Source organism: Equus przewalskii, chromosome 2 (genome assembly GCF_037783145.1).
Source record: "Equus przewalskii isolate Varuska chromosome 2, EquPr2, whole genome shotgun sequence".
NCBI lineage: Eukaryota > Metazoa > Chordata > Mammalia > Perissodactyla > Equidae > Equus > Equus przewalskii.
In genome coordinates this window covers 20,186,627-20,201,524 of record NC_091832.1, presented here as the reverse complement: position 1 = coordinate 20,201,524, position 14,898 = coordinate 20,186,627, and the positions used below count along the sequence as shown (strand labels likewise).

The 14,898-nt window shown below is 44.2% G+C and overlaps 1 non-coding gene across 1 annotated transcript; it reads left to right on the top strand.

Moving 5' to 3' along the window:
- The first annotated feature begins 534 nt into the window (after nucleotides 1-534).
- Nucleotides 535-639, top strand: LOC139082123 (U6 spliceosomal RNA). Its single transcript, XR_011537853.1, has one exon. It is a non-coding gene; the product is annotated as a U6 spliceosomal RNA (small nuclear RNA).
- The last annotated feature ends 14,259 nt before the right edge of the window (nucleotides 640-14,898 follow it).

The following is a 14,898-nucleotide window of genomic DNA, read 5'->3' as shown; positions in this document are numbered from 1 at the left end:
ACGTTAGGAACTTGTATATCTCAGAGTGGGGAGATATCCATCTGAAGTTTAGCATGTCTTCAATTTCACTTCAGTATTCTTCCAATTTCTGAGTTAAAATAAAATTCATTTTAACTTTTTATTTTATCATAGTATGTGCCATATAATCCCGTTCCTATAAAATTATTTCTATCAATCCATCTTTCTGTCTCTAAATGTGAAGAGAGAGATGGTTGGAATAGTGTTGAAAATATTAACACTACTTACTTCTGGATGGTAGGATTTGGGACGATTTGTTGCCCTTTTTAAAAAATGTTTCTATGGTGCTTCAACTTTTAAATGAGGGTGTATTCTTTTTATGAAATGATAAAGGTATTATTTTAAAATAAAAGTAAATCCACACAGAAACATTTTTAATAATAATTAACACATTTTTTCACAACTTGAAAAAAGAGAGGTATTGAAAAGGAACTGTATAGTGAAAAAATGCAAGCAAACAAGCACATTTAAAAAGTGTCTAAAGCCCGCATCAAGGTCAGTTTAAAATCACCTTGGGTGCTTGCTTTGGCAGCGCATACACTAACATTGGAACAATACAGAGCAGACAAACATAGCACCTGTGCAAGGATGACATGCAATTTTGTGGTGTTCCATGTTTGTCGTGCAGTTGCTATGGAAAACGGTGTGGTAGTTCCTCAGAAAATTAAAAATAGAATTACCGTATAATTTAGCAATTTCACCTCTGGGCATATACCCAAAAGAATTAAAAGAAGGGTCTCAAAGAGATATTTTCACATCCATGTTCATAGCAGCATTATTTGTAATAAACAAAAGATGGAAGCAATCCAAGTGTCCATCAACGGATGAATGGATAAACAAAATGTGGTGTGTATATAAGCAATGGACTATTATGCAGTCTTAAAAAGGAAGGAAATCCTGTCACATGCTGCCGCATGGATGGAACTTGAGGATATTATGCTAAGTGAAATAAGCCAGTTATGAAGGATGAATAATGCATGATTCCACTCACATGAGGTACGTTGAATAGTCAAATTCATAGACACAAAAAGTAGAATGGTGGCCACTAGAGGCTGGAGGGGGAGAGATGGGGCGTTGCTGCTTCATTGGGTACAGATCTTCAGTTATAAAAGGTAAAAAAGTTCTGGAGATGGAGGGCAGTGATGGCTGCACAACAACATGAAGGTACTCAAGGCCATGAACTGTACACTTAGAAATGGATAAAATGGTAAATTTGCGTTACGTATTTTACCACAATTTTTTTAAAATCACCTTATAAGGAAAAGCCCACGTCAAAGGCGAGAGGGAGAGAAGGTGAAGGACCGAACTATAGATATGGCCGAAAGTTTGGGGTTAAAAGAAGGAGCTAAGCTAGAAAAAAATGCCCTTATAGCCTGAACCATAAAATAACGCACTTCAGTGTGTTCCAAAAGGCATTATGAACAGCCAGACAGGAGACCAGAGTTAAGTGGGCTCTTTACTTCACAGTTGTGCGACTGAACAGATGTTGATGTTTAGGGCATTTTATTGGCCTTTGTTCACAATGTTTACAACGATGATGCCTGTGAGATGTTAAATGCAAATTTCTTGATGGTGAAATAACTGGCTAAGAAACTTTCAACAAGATCATTTGAGTTCCTGAGCAAACCGTTGTGTTGGCTGGAGAAAGGGAACAGATGGAGCTGAAATTCTGACAGGCACAAGTGCAGGAGAGGCAGCAGTGGGCTCAGCAGCATCCTGAGTGAGCCAGAACGCTCGCCTCGCTCACCTTAAGGCTGCACCTCCAAGGGTCTGCGTCTTGGTTCCCTCAGTGCTCCCAGTGGGGAGGGAAATGGGTGAATTCTGTACTAAGGGGTGGTTTGAACACTCATCCTGTGGAAAGTGCCTTGGAAAGCTTCTTCTACCTCAACAAGATATGCCCGTTTAGAAGGAGAGCTGCTGGCCGGGGTTTCTGAGACATCAAACCCTGGTGTGAAAGCATCAATGGGCTGAAGGAACTTGCTGTTCACCTTAATGATAAAGTGACTCACAAAACCAGCTTATTTAGCAAGTTTCCTTCTTCAAGGTTGAACACACTCAATCAAAACCGGTAAGGCCAAACGGCGGAGGTGCACTATTAATAACCACACCAAGGGCTGGTATTAATTATGGAGATGCCCAGAACTTCAGGCGAACTGGCTCTCTAATATGCTGACAGAGACTTAGGGCAAGATAAGCGAAGAGCCCCAACATCTGCAGAAAAGCTTGACCTGTTTTTTTTTTCTTTCTTCAGTCATCGTCTTAGTAAGTGAGACTGGACTTCTGCTTCCAGAAGAATAGTATAGGCATACTCCCTATTCCTCCTGCTAGTTACAGGTACAACACTGGACATCATATCCAAAATAAATACAAGACTCTGAAAGGTGGAGAGAAGACGAGAGACTGGCTGGGGACTTTAGGACCCAAGGAACGACTCAAGAGAGGCCCTGGATTTTCTTCTTGCCTCATATATTCCATTGGGTGTTGGAGAAGCTGGCAACCTAGAAATGTCAATGCGTGGGAGACATAAGGAAAGCCTGGAGAAAAGTCCACTGTCTCTAGACAAAGGACCAAGAAAGGGGCAGCTTAGCAATACAGAAAACTTCTAGAGAATAACTGCTCTACTCCAACCAAACATCAAAGGAAAACTTCAGCCCCACCCCCACCCACCAGCATAGGCTGAGTGGAGAGCATAGACTTCCATCCTCGTCAGGCTGTATGAGGTGCTCAGCCCTCTCCCATCCCGCTCCGGGTGGTGTCAAAAAAGGCCAAGTGGAGAACTGGGACCCCCACCTCCACTAAGTAGTAATGGGGCTTCTCTTTGCTGTGTCATCAGAGATAATGGGGGGAGCCCGCACTTCTACCCTCACCCAGCAAGATCAAGGTTCTCCCCCCGCTTCCCGCTGAGGTGGTGTCAGAGGAGGCCTAGCGAAGAGTCAGGACTTTCAGCACCACCCAGAGTTAAGGAGGCCACTCCACCACCACCCCCATCACGTTAGTGGAGGCCATTTGGGGAGCAGACATGAGGCACTTCTGCTTCTTCCAGGCTGGGTGGCATCAGCAGAGGCCTAGTGAGGAGCCTGAATGCCCATCCCCACACAGTCGTAACAAGGAGTCCTTCCCCCACCATGGTGTCAACGGAGGTTAAATGGAGAACCTGGACTTCCATCTGCACCTGACAGTGACAATACAGCACTCTGCTTCCCCTCCCCCACAGATGACGCCTGCTGAAACAGATGATTGAAATAAGATCCAGAGTCTCATAATAATAAACCCAAAATGTCCAGGTTTCTATCAAAAAAATCGCTCACACACCAAGAACCAGGAAAATCTCAACTTGAATAATAAAGATAATCAACAGATGCCAACACTGACATGAAACAGATGTTAGGATTATCTGACAAGGATTTTATGGCCATCATAAAAATGCTTCAACAAGGAATTACAAACACTTTTGAAACAAATTTTGTAAAAAAAAATAATAATAATAATCTCAGGAAAGAAATAGAACATGTAAGGAAGAACCAAATAGAAATTTTAAAACTGAAAAATACACTAGCCTATATATATATATATATATGTTTTCTTTTTGGTGAAGAGGAATAGCCCTGAGCTAACATCCATTGCCAAACTTTCTCTTTTTTTTTTTTTTTTTCCTTGCTTGAGGGAGATTAGCCCTGAGCTAACATCTGTGCCAATGTTCCTCCACTCTATACGTGGGTCACCACCACAGCATGGCTGACAAGTGGTGCTAGGTCTGTGACCAGGATCCAAACCCATGAACCCAGGGCCACTGAAATGGAATATGACAGACTTAACCCCTATGCCACAGGGCTCGCCCCTCAAAATTTTAAAGTTCAATGGATTGGCTCAATGGTGGAATGAGGAAGACGGAAGAAAGAGCCAGTGAACTTGCAGAACAATAGAAATTACCAGACCTAAACCACAGAGAGAAAATAGACTGAAAAAAATGAATGGGGACTGTGGAATTTTAATGAAAGATCCAACTTTCCTGTCATCAGATCCCAAGAAGGTAAGGAAAAAGCTGGCAGGCTGAAAAAATATTCAAAGAAATAATCGCTGAAATTTTCCTGAGTTTGGCAAAAGACAAAACTATGAATTTAAGAAACTGCAATTCCAAAGAAATCCACACCAAGACACATTACAGTCAAATTTCTGTGAACCAAAGACAAAAAGCAAGCTTGAAAGCAGAGACAAACAATACCTTACTCATAGGGGAAGGGCAATTTGAATGACAGCGGTTTCTCCTCAGAAACCATGGATGCCAGAAGGAAGTGGCACAACATTTTTTTTCAAGTGCTGAAAGCAAAGAGCTGGCAAACCAGAAACCTATATCTAGCAAAAATATCCTTCAGAAGTGAAAAGGAAATCAAGATACTAATAAGTGAAAGAAAACTAAGAGAATTTGTATCCAACAGATATATCCCAAAAGAATGGCTAAAGGAACTTCAACTTGAAGATGGAACAATGAGGGAATACAGAGAGGAAAAGGTAAGATAAGGAATCTTGGACCATCGGGAAAGAAGAAGGAACAACAGAGAGAGTAAAAATACGGGCAAAAAGACTTTCTTTCTCCTGACTTTTCTAAATTATGTTTGATAGTGAAGCAAAACTTGTCATACTGTCTGATGTGGGTCTCCGTGTACGTAGGGGAAGAATTTAAGACGATTATATTATAAATGGGAGAGAGTGGAGGATCCAAAGGAGGTAAGGTTTCTTACACATCACTCAAACTGACAAATGTTGACACCAGTAGATTGTGACAATTTATGAATATATAATGGAATACCTAAAGCAACCACTTGTAAAAACTCCTATACAAAGAGATACACTCAAAATAGCATAGATTAGGGGCCGGCCCAGTGGTGCAGCGGTTAATTGTGCATGTTCCGCTTTAGCAGCCCCAGGTTTGACGGTTCGGATCCCAGGTGTGGACATGGTACCACTTGGCAAACCATGCTGTGGTAGGCGTTCCACATATAAAGTAAAGGAAGATGGGCACAGATGTTAGCTCAGGGCCAGTCTTCCTCAGCAAAAAGAGGAGGATAAGCAGCAGATGTTAGCTCAGGGCTAATCTTCCTCAAAAAAAAAAATGGCATAGATAATTCTAAATAAATTCTTAAAAAATGTTCACATAATCCACAGGATGGCAGGAGAAAGAAAACAAGGAAATAAAAAACAAGAGAAAACCAACAGAAAGCAAAAAATAAATAAATAAAATGGCAGACTTAAGGCCGGCCCCATGGCTGAGTGGTTAGGTTCAGCAGCCCAGGGTTTCGCGGGTTTGGATCCTGGGTGCAGACCTAGCACCATTCATCAAGCCATGTTGAGGTGGCGTCCCACGTAGCAGAACTAGAAGGACTTACAACTAGAATATACAACTATGTATGGGGGCGCTTTACGGAGAAGGAAAAGAAGAATCAAAAGAAGATTGGCAACAGATGTTAGCTCAGGGCCAAGCTTTAAAAAAAATGGCAGACTTAAGTCGTAACATATTAGTAATTGTATTAACTATAAACTATATAAACATACCAAGTCAAAGATGGAGATTGACAGAGTGGATTTACAAAATGACCCAACTATATGATGTCTACAAGAAATTCATTTCAAAAATAATAATATAAGCAGATTGAAATGGAAAGGATGAAAAAAGATATATCATGTAAACATTAATCTAAAGTAAGTAGGAACGGCTCTATTAATATCAGATAAAGTACACTCAGAGAAAAGAAAATTACCAGAGACAGAGACAGACGTTACATAGTGATAAAGGATCCATCCACCAAGAAGATACAGTCACCCTAAATGTGAATGCACTAAACAAAAGAGTTACAAAGTATGTGAAGCCATATATAAAAGGAATTGTGTAACATGATCAAGTGGAATTTATCCAGAGATGCAAGCTTGGTTCAATATTCGAAAATCAATCGATGTAATTCACCATATTAAAAGCTAAAGAAATGAAGACAATAGTCTTTTCAACAAACGATGTTGGAGCAATCGGCTAGCCGCAGGCAGAAAAAATGAACCTTGACCTAAACTGAACATCTTATGTAAAAATTAACTCAAATGTATCATAGACAAATTAAAACATGAAACTTTAAAAACTTTTCAGAGAAAACCTTCTGGACTTAGGGCCCAGGGAAGTGTTCTTAGACATGACACCAAAAACATGATTCATAAAAGAAAAACATCAATAAGCTGGACTTTGAGATTATAAAATTTTTTGTGGAATCATGCTAAGAAGATAGAAAGATAAGCTGAAGACTGAGAGAAAATACTTGCAAACCACAAATCTGATAAAGAACTAGTATCCAGAATATACAAAGAACTCTCAAAACTCAACAATGTATCACCTTACAATCATTAGGATGGCCACTACCCAAAAAACCAGAAAACAACAAGTGTTAGTGAGGAAGTGGAGAAATGGGAAACTCGTGCACTGTTGGTGGCAATGTCAAATGGTACAGCCTCTATGGAAAGCAATATAGTGGTCCCACAAAAAATTTAAAATAGAATTACCATATGATCCAACAATTCTACTTCTGGGTATATATCCAAAAGAATTGAAATAAGGGTTTCAAAGAGATGTTTGTACCTCTGTTCATAGCAGCATTATCACAATAGCCAAGAGGTGGAAGGAATCCAAGTGCCCATTGATAGATGGGTGGTATACAAAATATGGTATATACATACAGTGGAAAATTATCCAGCCATAAAAAAGAAGGAAATTCTGATATATCTTACACCGTGAAGGAATCTTGAGGACATTATGCTAAGTGAAATAAGTCAGTCACACAAAGACAAATACTATATGAGGTATCTAGAGTAGTCAAATTAATATAGACAGAAAGTAGAATGGTAGTTATCAAGGGCCGAGAGGAGGGGGAAAGGGGAGTGGTTACTTAATAGGTATAGAGTTTCAATCTGGCGAGATGAAAACATTCTGGACATTGGTTGTACAACAGTGGGAATATACTTAACACTATTGAACTGTGCACTTAAAAATAGTTAAGATGGTAAAATTTACGTGTATTTTACCACAATTTTTAAGAACTCAACAGTATAAAAAACCCAGCAATCTAATTAGAAAATAAGCAAAAGAGGAGACATTTCACTAAAGAGAATATAAGGTGATAAGTAAGAATATGAGCTTCAACATCACTAGCCACTGGGGAATGCAAATTAAAATCACGACGGGGCACCACTACACACCAGGAGAACAGCTCAAACAAAAAATAGTGGCAATACCAAATGCTGGCAAAAAGGCAGAGAAATGAGATTTCTCGTGCGTTGCTGGTGGGAATGCAAAATAGCACAACAATATGGAAAATAGTTTGGAAGTTTCTTTAAAAACTTAACATACACCTATACAACCCAGCATTCGTACTTCTGGGTATTTATCTCAGGGAAATGAAACATGTACGCAAAGCACAAAACCAGGTACACAATTGTTCATAGGCAAAAACTGGAGACAACCAAAATGTTCTACAATTAGTAAATGGTTAAACAAACTGTGGTACATCCATACCATGAAATACTACACAGCACTAAAAACGAGTCAAGTATTGATACATGCAACAACTTGGATGGGTGTCAAGGACATTATCTAAGAGAAAAACGCCAATCTCAAAAGTCTCGTACTGGATGATTCCATTTATATAATAGTCTTGAAATGACCAAATTACAAAGACAGAGAATGGATCAGTGGTTGCCAGTGGGTAGAGACAGTCAAAAGCAGGGCATGGCTATAAAGGGGCAGCACAAAGGAGATCTTTGTAGTGATGGAACAGTTCTGTCTCTTGACTGTGGCGGCAGTTACACAAATTTTTGCACATGTGATAAAAATGACATAGAACTATATACACACTTTCCACCAATGTCAATATCCTGGTTTTGATATTGCGCTGTAGTTACATTAGATGTAACCAATGGAGGAAGCTGGGTCTCCACCATCCTGGGTCCACTAGACGTCTCTCCACCATCTTTGCAACTTCCGGTGAATCTATAACTATTCAAAGTAAAAAGGGTTTAAAAAAAAGAGGAAATGAGACTGATAACAGATCTGAGACCTTTTCAGACTGCTGTAAGAATCTAGTCAATTGGCCTCTGTGCAAGATACACCTGTTTCTATGTATGGTAACCTGGAAATCTTGCCCGTGCCACCTCTTTGGCAAAATTCTAGGCATCTTTCCTCAGTGTTTATGCTGGCATGGCTCATAAAGCAATAAAAAACATAAACTGTTGCCATTTGTGTCCCTGTATCTAGGCAAGCATGAGTGCACATTGTGAGACGGAGGCAGAGAAAATAAATTGTCTGGATGCTTAAATTGATGGGCAATGTCGATTCAATATCCATGATATCTATCAGTGACAACGTCGCACATGCCACTAATAGGATTGTGGTCCACTGCCATTATTCCTAATTGAAGGAAATGCTAAGTCTTTGCTCCAGGTTATTTAAAATAAAGATACAATTTTTTTGCCAACCAAATTCAGAGGGTCCCTGAGTTCTTACCCCAGATTAGGAACGCCTGCTCTGAGAACTCTTTAAGCTGCATTCCCACCAGTTTTGATTTCTTCCTATTTTCATTTGTGTTCAGTTCAAACTCTGTTTCTATTTCCATTGTGATTTCCTCTTTGACCCGAGGGTTACTCAGAAGAGTATTGCTTTGCATCTCCTTCAAACCCACAGCATATCCCTTGCAAATGTGTTTTAGAGGTGAAGTTCTACAGAGCTTGGAGATAATGGGAGCTCCCCTGGCAAAGCCGCCTGGAAAGCGAGCTGGAAGCTTGTCGGAGCCGTTGCTGCTGCAGCCAGGATGAAACGTTTAATGTGCAGATTTTATTGCTTTAAAATGTATCATTTTTTTAAAAGAGCAGCCACACAGGCTCAAGTTTCAAAGGCGCCGTGGCCGCCTGGCAGGAAACCTGGGGCTTGGGTACAGGCTGTCAGGCCAGGAGAGGGTGCCCACAGCCAGTCGGTCCTTCGCACTGTGACCCGGCTGGTCTTTGTCCTTCTGCCTTCCCTCAAGGTGAGCGGAGCCCCTGGGGGCTACTAGGAACAAGGCTAGAATCTTCTAGCCGAGCAGGATCTGTGGCAAGTCCTAGTTGAGCTGCCCCACATCAGCTATAATCAAAGAGACACCTGGGGGAGGTGGAGGAAGGAAAGGGAATCAGAGAGAAGACTGATGCGCATGCTGAAATAGACGGCAAGCATTTGGGCTCTAACTGCAGACACACCAGGCTGGGAGGGGTTTGTCCCCAGTTTGGAGACTCAGGGTGCACTAGTCCAGCTTCAGCTGGGAGAGGCAAGATAGATGACGATTGGGAATTAAAGAGAAAGATTCAGTGGGGCTTATCTCCATCGCTTACCTCACTGTGTGACCATGAGCACATACGTCAACTTCCCGGCCCTCGGTTTCCCCGTGTGTACAGAGCGGAGGTTGAAACAGAGCTCTCTGCACACCTTCCTTTTCTACAACGTCCGTGATGGAAACTGCTGAGTGAGTGGCGGTCCCCTCTGAGCCTCGGTTTGCTCGTCGGTGCGTGCTGGATGATGATGCCTGTCCATGCCCAGGATCGTCATGACGACCAGATGACAGTGGGCATGGGAACGTGTGACACTGGGCATCACAGTCATGTGAACTGTCCTCCGAGCCACCCCCGGCTGAGATGTACGAACAAGCTCACAGTAAGAGGACAAGTTGGCATTTCTCTGGCTCTGCCCTCCACCTACACTAGGAGAACTCTACCCCCACGGCCACCCCACCCACCTGAAGTCCTCCCACACACCTCCAGGACCTCCCAGGAGTATTTCCTGTACGCTCAGGCCACTGTGTGGCCTCTGCCACTTTATGACTCATTGAAGTGAAGCCCCCTGCATTTCAACCCCACACACGACAGAGGTGCCATCTACCTGCTTCTAGGGCATTGATGCTACCCTGTGCGCGTCCTCTGGGTCTGGGAGGTGGCACGTTTCACTCTGGGTGTGAAGAAGCAGAGGAAGGTGATGTGCAGAGAGGTGAGAAAGAAGCAGAAATGAACAATGGGGGGGAGGGGGAGCGCCTGGTTCTCAGCCCTTTGGGGCCCAGCAGCGTTCCTTTACCTTGGCTTCCCGGAGACACCTCGTGTCTTTACAACACAGGTCCTTTTCTGTTTAAGCCAGCTTGAGTGGGCTTCCGTTGCTTGCAGCCTAAAAAAGCAGAGAAATTGAGGGTTTCTCTCTTTTAATGCAGCCTCCTTGCCCCAGAACTCAAGCCACACCAGGGAACATGCTGGGGGCCTCTCTAGGAGAAAACGCCACCCCCCACTGCCCAGAGCTCAGATCTCACCTCCCACGTAGTCCATTGCCTTGAACTGATTTTTACCGTCTTCTCTTAATGTGGGTTTTCCCAGGAGCTTCTTGGGCTTTTGTGTAAGTAGATCCCTGATCCTCTTTCTTTCCTTTTTTCTAACCGTAGTCCTCCAATGAGTCTGAATCCCAGGGTGGGGACCACAGCTTAGGCACTAACCGGGGCCCAGCTACCATGCTCCCAGCGTTAAGTGTGTTCTCTGAGTGGCCTCGCCCGTTAGGATTCCAGACACCATGCCGCGTGCCTCTCCTCCTTGATGAAATTACCCACTTGAAGGATGCCTGTCTGCCCAGTGGCGTGCTGGTGGAATTCCAACAGGCCCGCAGCCCTGCTCTGGGGGACTGCCAGGCGAGAGACCCCAGGCAAGACTGAGCTGAGGCTCCTCCCACCCAGGATGGATGAGAAAAACAAGAGGGCGGACAGGAAGGGGAGGGAGGGAGCAGTGCCTCTTGCGTTCTCCAGGACCTTGTCTGCCCCCAGGCCCCTCACACCCCGCCCCCAGGTCAGCAGCCCTTTCCTGTGTGGGTTATCGAGGTGGGGAAAGGATCTGTTACCAAAGCATTTCAATCCTCTATTGCAGCTAACAGATCACCCCAAAACTTAGAGATGCAGGATCACAGCCGTTTCATGGAGGGTTGATTCTGAGGGTTGCCTGGGCTCAGCTGGGCTGTTCTTCTGCTCACGCAACTTCACGTGGGGACTTGGATGGGCTGGAACATGCCAGATGGCTCACCCACACGTCTCGCGTTTGATGGCGGTGGTTGGAAGGCTGGGTTCTTCTCCCTTCCCATGGAGTCTCGGTCTTCTCCTCCACATGGTCTTTCCATGTGGCCTCTCCAGCACGGTCGCCAGCTCAGGACTCCAAAAAGCACAAAAGAAGAGCCGTCAAGAGCTTCCTGAGGTATAGCTGGGACGCGGCACAGCCCGGCTCCTCAGCACTCTCTTTGCTGATCGAGTCCCAGGCCAGCCCAGGCTCCACATGGAGGGGACTGCACGAGGCTGGGAATAGAGGCTGGGCTTATTAGGGACCCTCTCTGGAGACGAGCTGCCCCCTAAGAAGAAAGAAACCCATGATTCCACCTTGGTTGACAGGCCATCTGAAGAGACAGTACCTGCACAAGTACTCAGATGTGGAGGCTGTGCCCTCACACAGACACCTGCTCCCTCGGGACACACAGTTGCTGAGATGCTCACCTTCACACACAGAAGACCATTCGCACACACTCACCCTCACCTCCACGCTGACACGCCCATGAACTCACACTCACACACACACTCACCTTCACCCTGATACAGCCATGCACTCACACACACACCAGCATCCTATATTCCATGCATCCTTATCCAGCCTCGCACTTGTGGGCCTGCAATCAAGACAACCATGACGCCATATATAAACAGATTTGCAGGTGGAGCAGCGAATGCAATTTGTAGCAGACTTAGGGTTCAGAGATCAGCTAGGTCAAATGGCTAACAAGATAAACTCCAGATGGGATAGGCCTAGAGCGACCATTTAGTTTATCTGCAAAATGGGTCATATTTAAGAGTAAAAAGGACGCCAACTAAAAATGGAATGTTGGGACGTGGCCACCCTAGCTGAGTATAAAGCTCTGAATACGGGTTCAGAAGATCAATGTCACAAGCACAGGGAGGCAAGTGTAAGAGCACCCACATCTGCAATATCCACTCAGGTGCACGTTCTGATCAGGCTCCTCAATTTTTATTTAAAAATGTCCCATCTACTCTGCCAACTGTCAGGACATAGGAGAATATCTGAGAGAATCGGCACAGAGGACCTTACCAGAGAACACAACCTCGGACTCTCTGCTGCCCCCTTGTTATCAAAAACTTTGCTAAGACAAGTGATATTCACAGCAGGCTGCCTGAAAGACAAATTATCCATCCATTCTTTTAGCTAGTCTAAATGCTACCCTTGGGTGGAATTCAGTGTGGTCCATTGGAAAGTTGGGTACATAATTTGCACTATCTGCTCCAGCCCGCCTCTCCAACTCACTCTCTCTTCTACCCCTGAATCACGTCTTAAATTGTACTTTGGTGGTAGGGCTTTGAAGTCTTTCCTTTAGCTTGCGTTGGGGCATTATAAGAAATAGCTGTATGAAATCTGCTACTACATTGAATGTGGGGGTATGGCCTGGAATTGATCCACCACAATGTCTTACTTATGAAGACCAATGGGAGAAATTTTCAGATTGCAGTATCAGAAAAAGCTGGAATTCTCCTAAGCAGCTGGTTTACTTAAAACTTACATGGGCACTGTAAAATATTTAACAGTTTGGATTGCCCTTTTTGCCTTGGCTGCTAGGAAACTCGGAACTGAATTTGCAGCCCACCTCTAGCAGCTGTACAGGACGACATGATGTATATTTCTGGGAATTCATGGTATGCGTGTTACCTTCCCCCAGCTGTCATGAACATTACAGTCAACATCCCAATATTCATTTCAGTCATATGATTAGTCTACGCAGTGATGAAAATTCCATTTCTCTTATCTGTGATTGGTTCAAGAGTGGGTAAGGGACCTAATTCCAGCCAATAAGAAGTAGTAATAGAAAGTCTCCCTGGAGGGATCTGGGAAAAGTTTCCACTCTCCTAAGAAGAGATGGTTTTTCTTCTTCCTTTGGGCATCATGATGTCTGGGTGTGGTCCCTAGACATGCCACCAGCCTGAGGATGAAGCACACACTCAAGAAAAGATGATAACAGAACAGAGGCAGAAGGAATGCGGGTCCCCGGGTCACCCTCTCTGGACTTCCTGTTTTGTAAGATAATAAACGGGCTCATTGTTTACACTCAGCCAAAACCAGCCCAACTGACACACATTGGCTTTATTGTTTACTCACCTCCTTTCCCCTTTGACCTTGGTCTCTCAGCTCATTTTCTATCCTTCTACATTGCAATTATTTCTGCAGGTCACTGCAAATGACCTGGATGTCCCACAGCTGTGAGTCAGGAATTCAGCACAACTGATGAAAGAGAGTGGCTGGCAGCTGCCCAAATGGAGCTAGAGTTTGTCACTCAATGAACAAACACTTATTGAGCACCCACTGTTTGCCAGGCCTGTTCACTGAGGTCATAGGAGTGAACAAACTAGACAAATTCTGTCGTCTAGGGCAGAGGGACAGATAGCAAGTGTATGACAAGAAACAAGATAATTTATATAGTGAAAGATGCAGCAAAGATGAAGGATGAAGGGAGGCAGAAGGATGGGGTAATGAGGGTACTTTAGACGGGGAGTCAGGAAGGACTGTCTGAGGAAGCTGTTTGAACTGAAACTTGAAAGGAAAGAAGGAGGCAGCTATGAGATGGTCTGGAGAGAGAACATTCTAGATGTTGGGATCAGCAAGTGAAAGGCCCTGAGATGGAAACTAGTTTGATAAGTTAGAACAGCACTTATCTAACATCACAGCAAAAACTATTGGTGGGCTGGGGCTGGCCCCGTGGCCGAGTGGTTAAGTTCGGGCACTCCGCTGCAGGCGGCCCAGTGTTTCATTGGTTCGAATCCTGGGCGCGGACATGGCACTGCTCGTCAAACCACGCTGAGGCAGCGTCCCACATGCCACAACTAGAAGGACCCACAACGAAGAATATACAACCATGTACGGGGGGGCTTTGGGGAGAAAAAGGAAATAAAATAAAATCTTTTAAAAAATTAAAAAAAAAAAACTATTGGTGGGCTGCAAAGTTGATTTAATGGGTCAAGATGAGTATTCATCAAATGAAATAACATAGGAACAGAATAGAATAAAAACCCCAGAGTGCATTGCATTCAGCAAGGATTAATATATTGTTTTGTGACACTTTTGTTTCAGTTGTATATAGGGGCGGTTAACTGGGTTGAATATAAAATGAATTTCTTACTGTGAAGTGTGGTTTCCAAAAGAAAAAGAAACCCACTGTGAGAGAAGAACAGGAGGAAAAGCAGTGGCTGGAACACAGTGAGTAAGGAGAGAGTCGTAAAGCTGAGCGTTCTGGAGGAGAAAAAGATCCAGCCCGAAAGGAGAGGCCCGAGCGTCGGGAGGCGGGAGAGGCAAGAGTGGTCTCACGGAAGCAGAGAAGACAGGCTTTGCCGCAGCCGAGGCTCCTGGGAGGAGGAGGGAAGTGAGGGCCAGGATGACCATGGGGTCACGAAGGGGCTTGATGAAAGTGATTACCGTGGAGGGATGGAAGCCAGAGCCACACAGGAGAGAGTTAAAGAGAGGGCGGGGTGAAGGATTGGAGTCAGCAACTAGAGAATCTCTTTCAAGAAGTTTTGCCCCTCAAGAGAGCAAAATAAACGGGGTGGGAGCTGGAAGAAGCACAGTGCCACTAGAGGCAGTAACTGGCCCCCCACCCGGCTCGGTCCCGGTCAGCCCCCTCCAGATCATGCTTCTTTCAGTGCCAGGCCCTGCATCCCAGAGCGACAGGGAGAACTTGGGGGGAATCTTCATAACGCTTCTTTCCTCTGAATCGTGTCATCTCCTCAAGGACATGGGACAGATGAGTTTTAT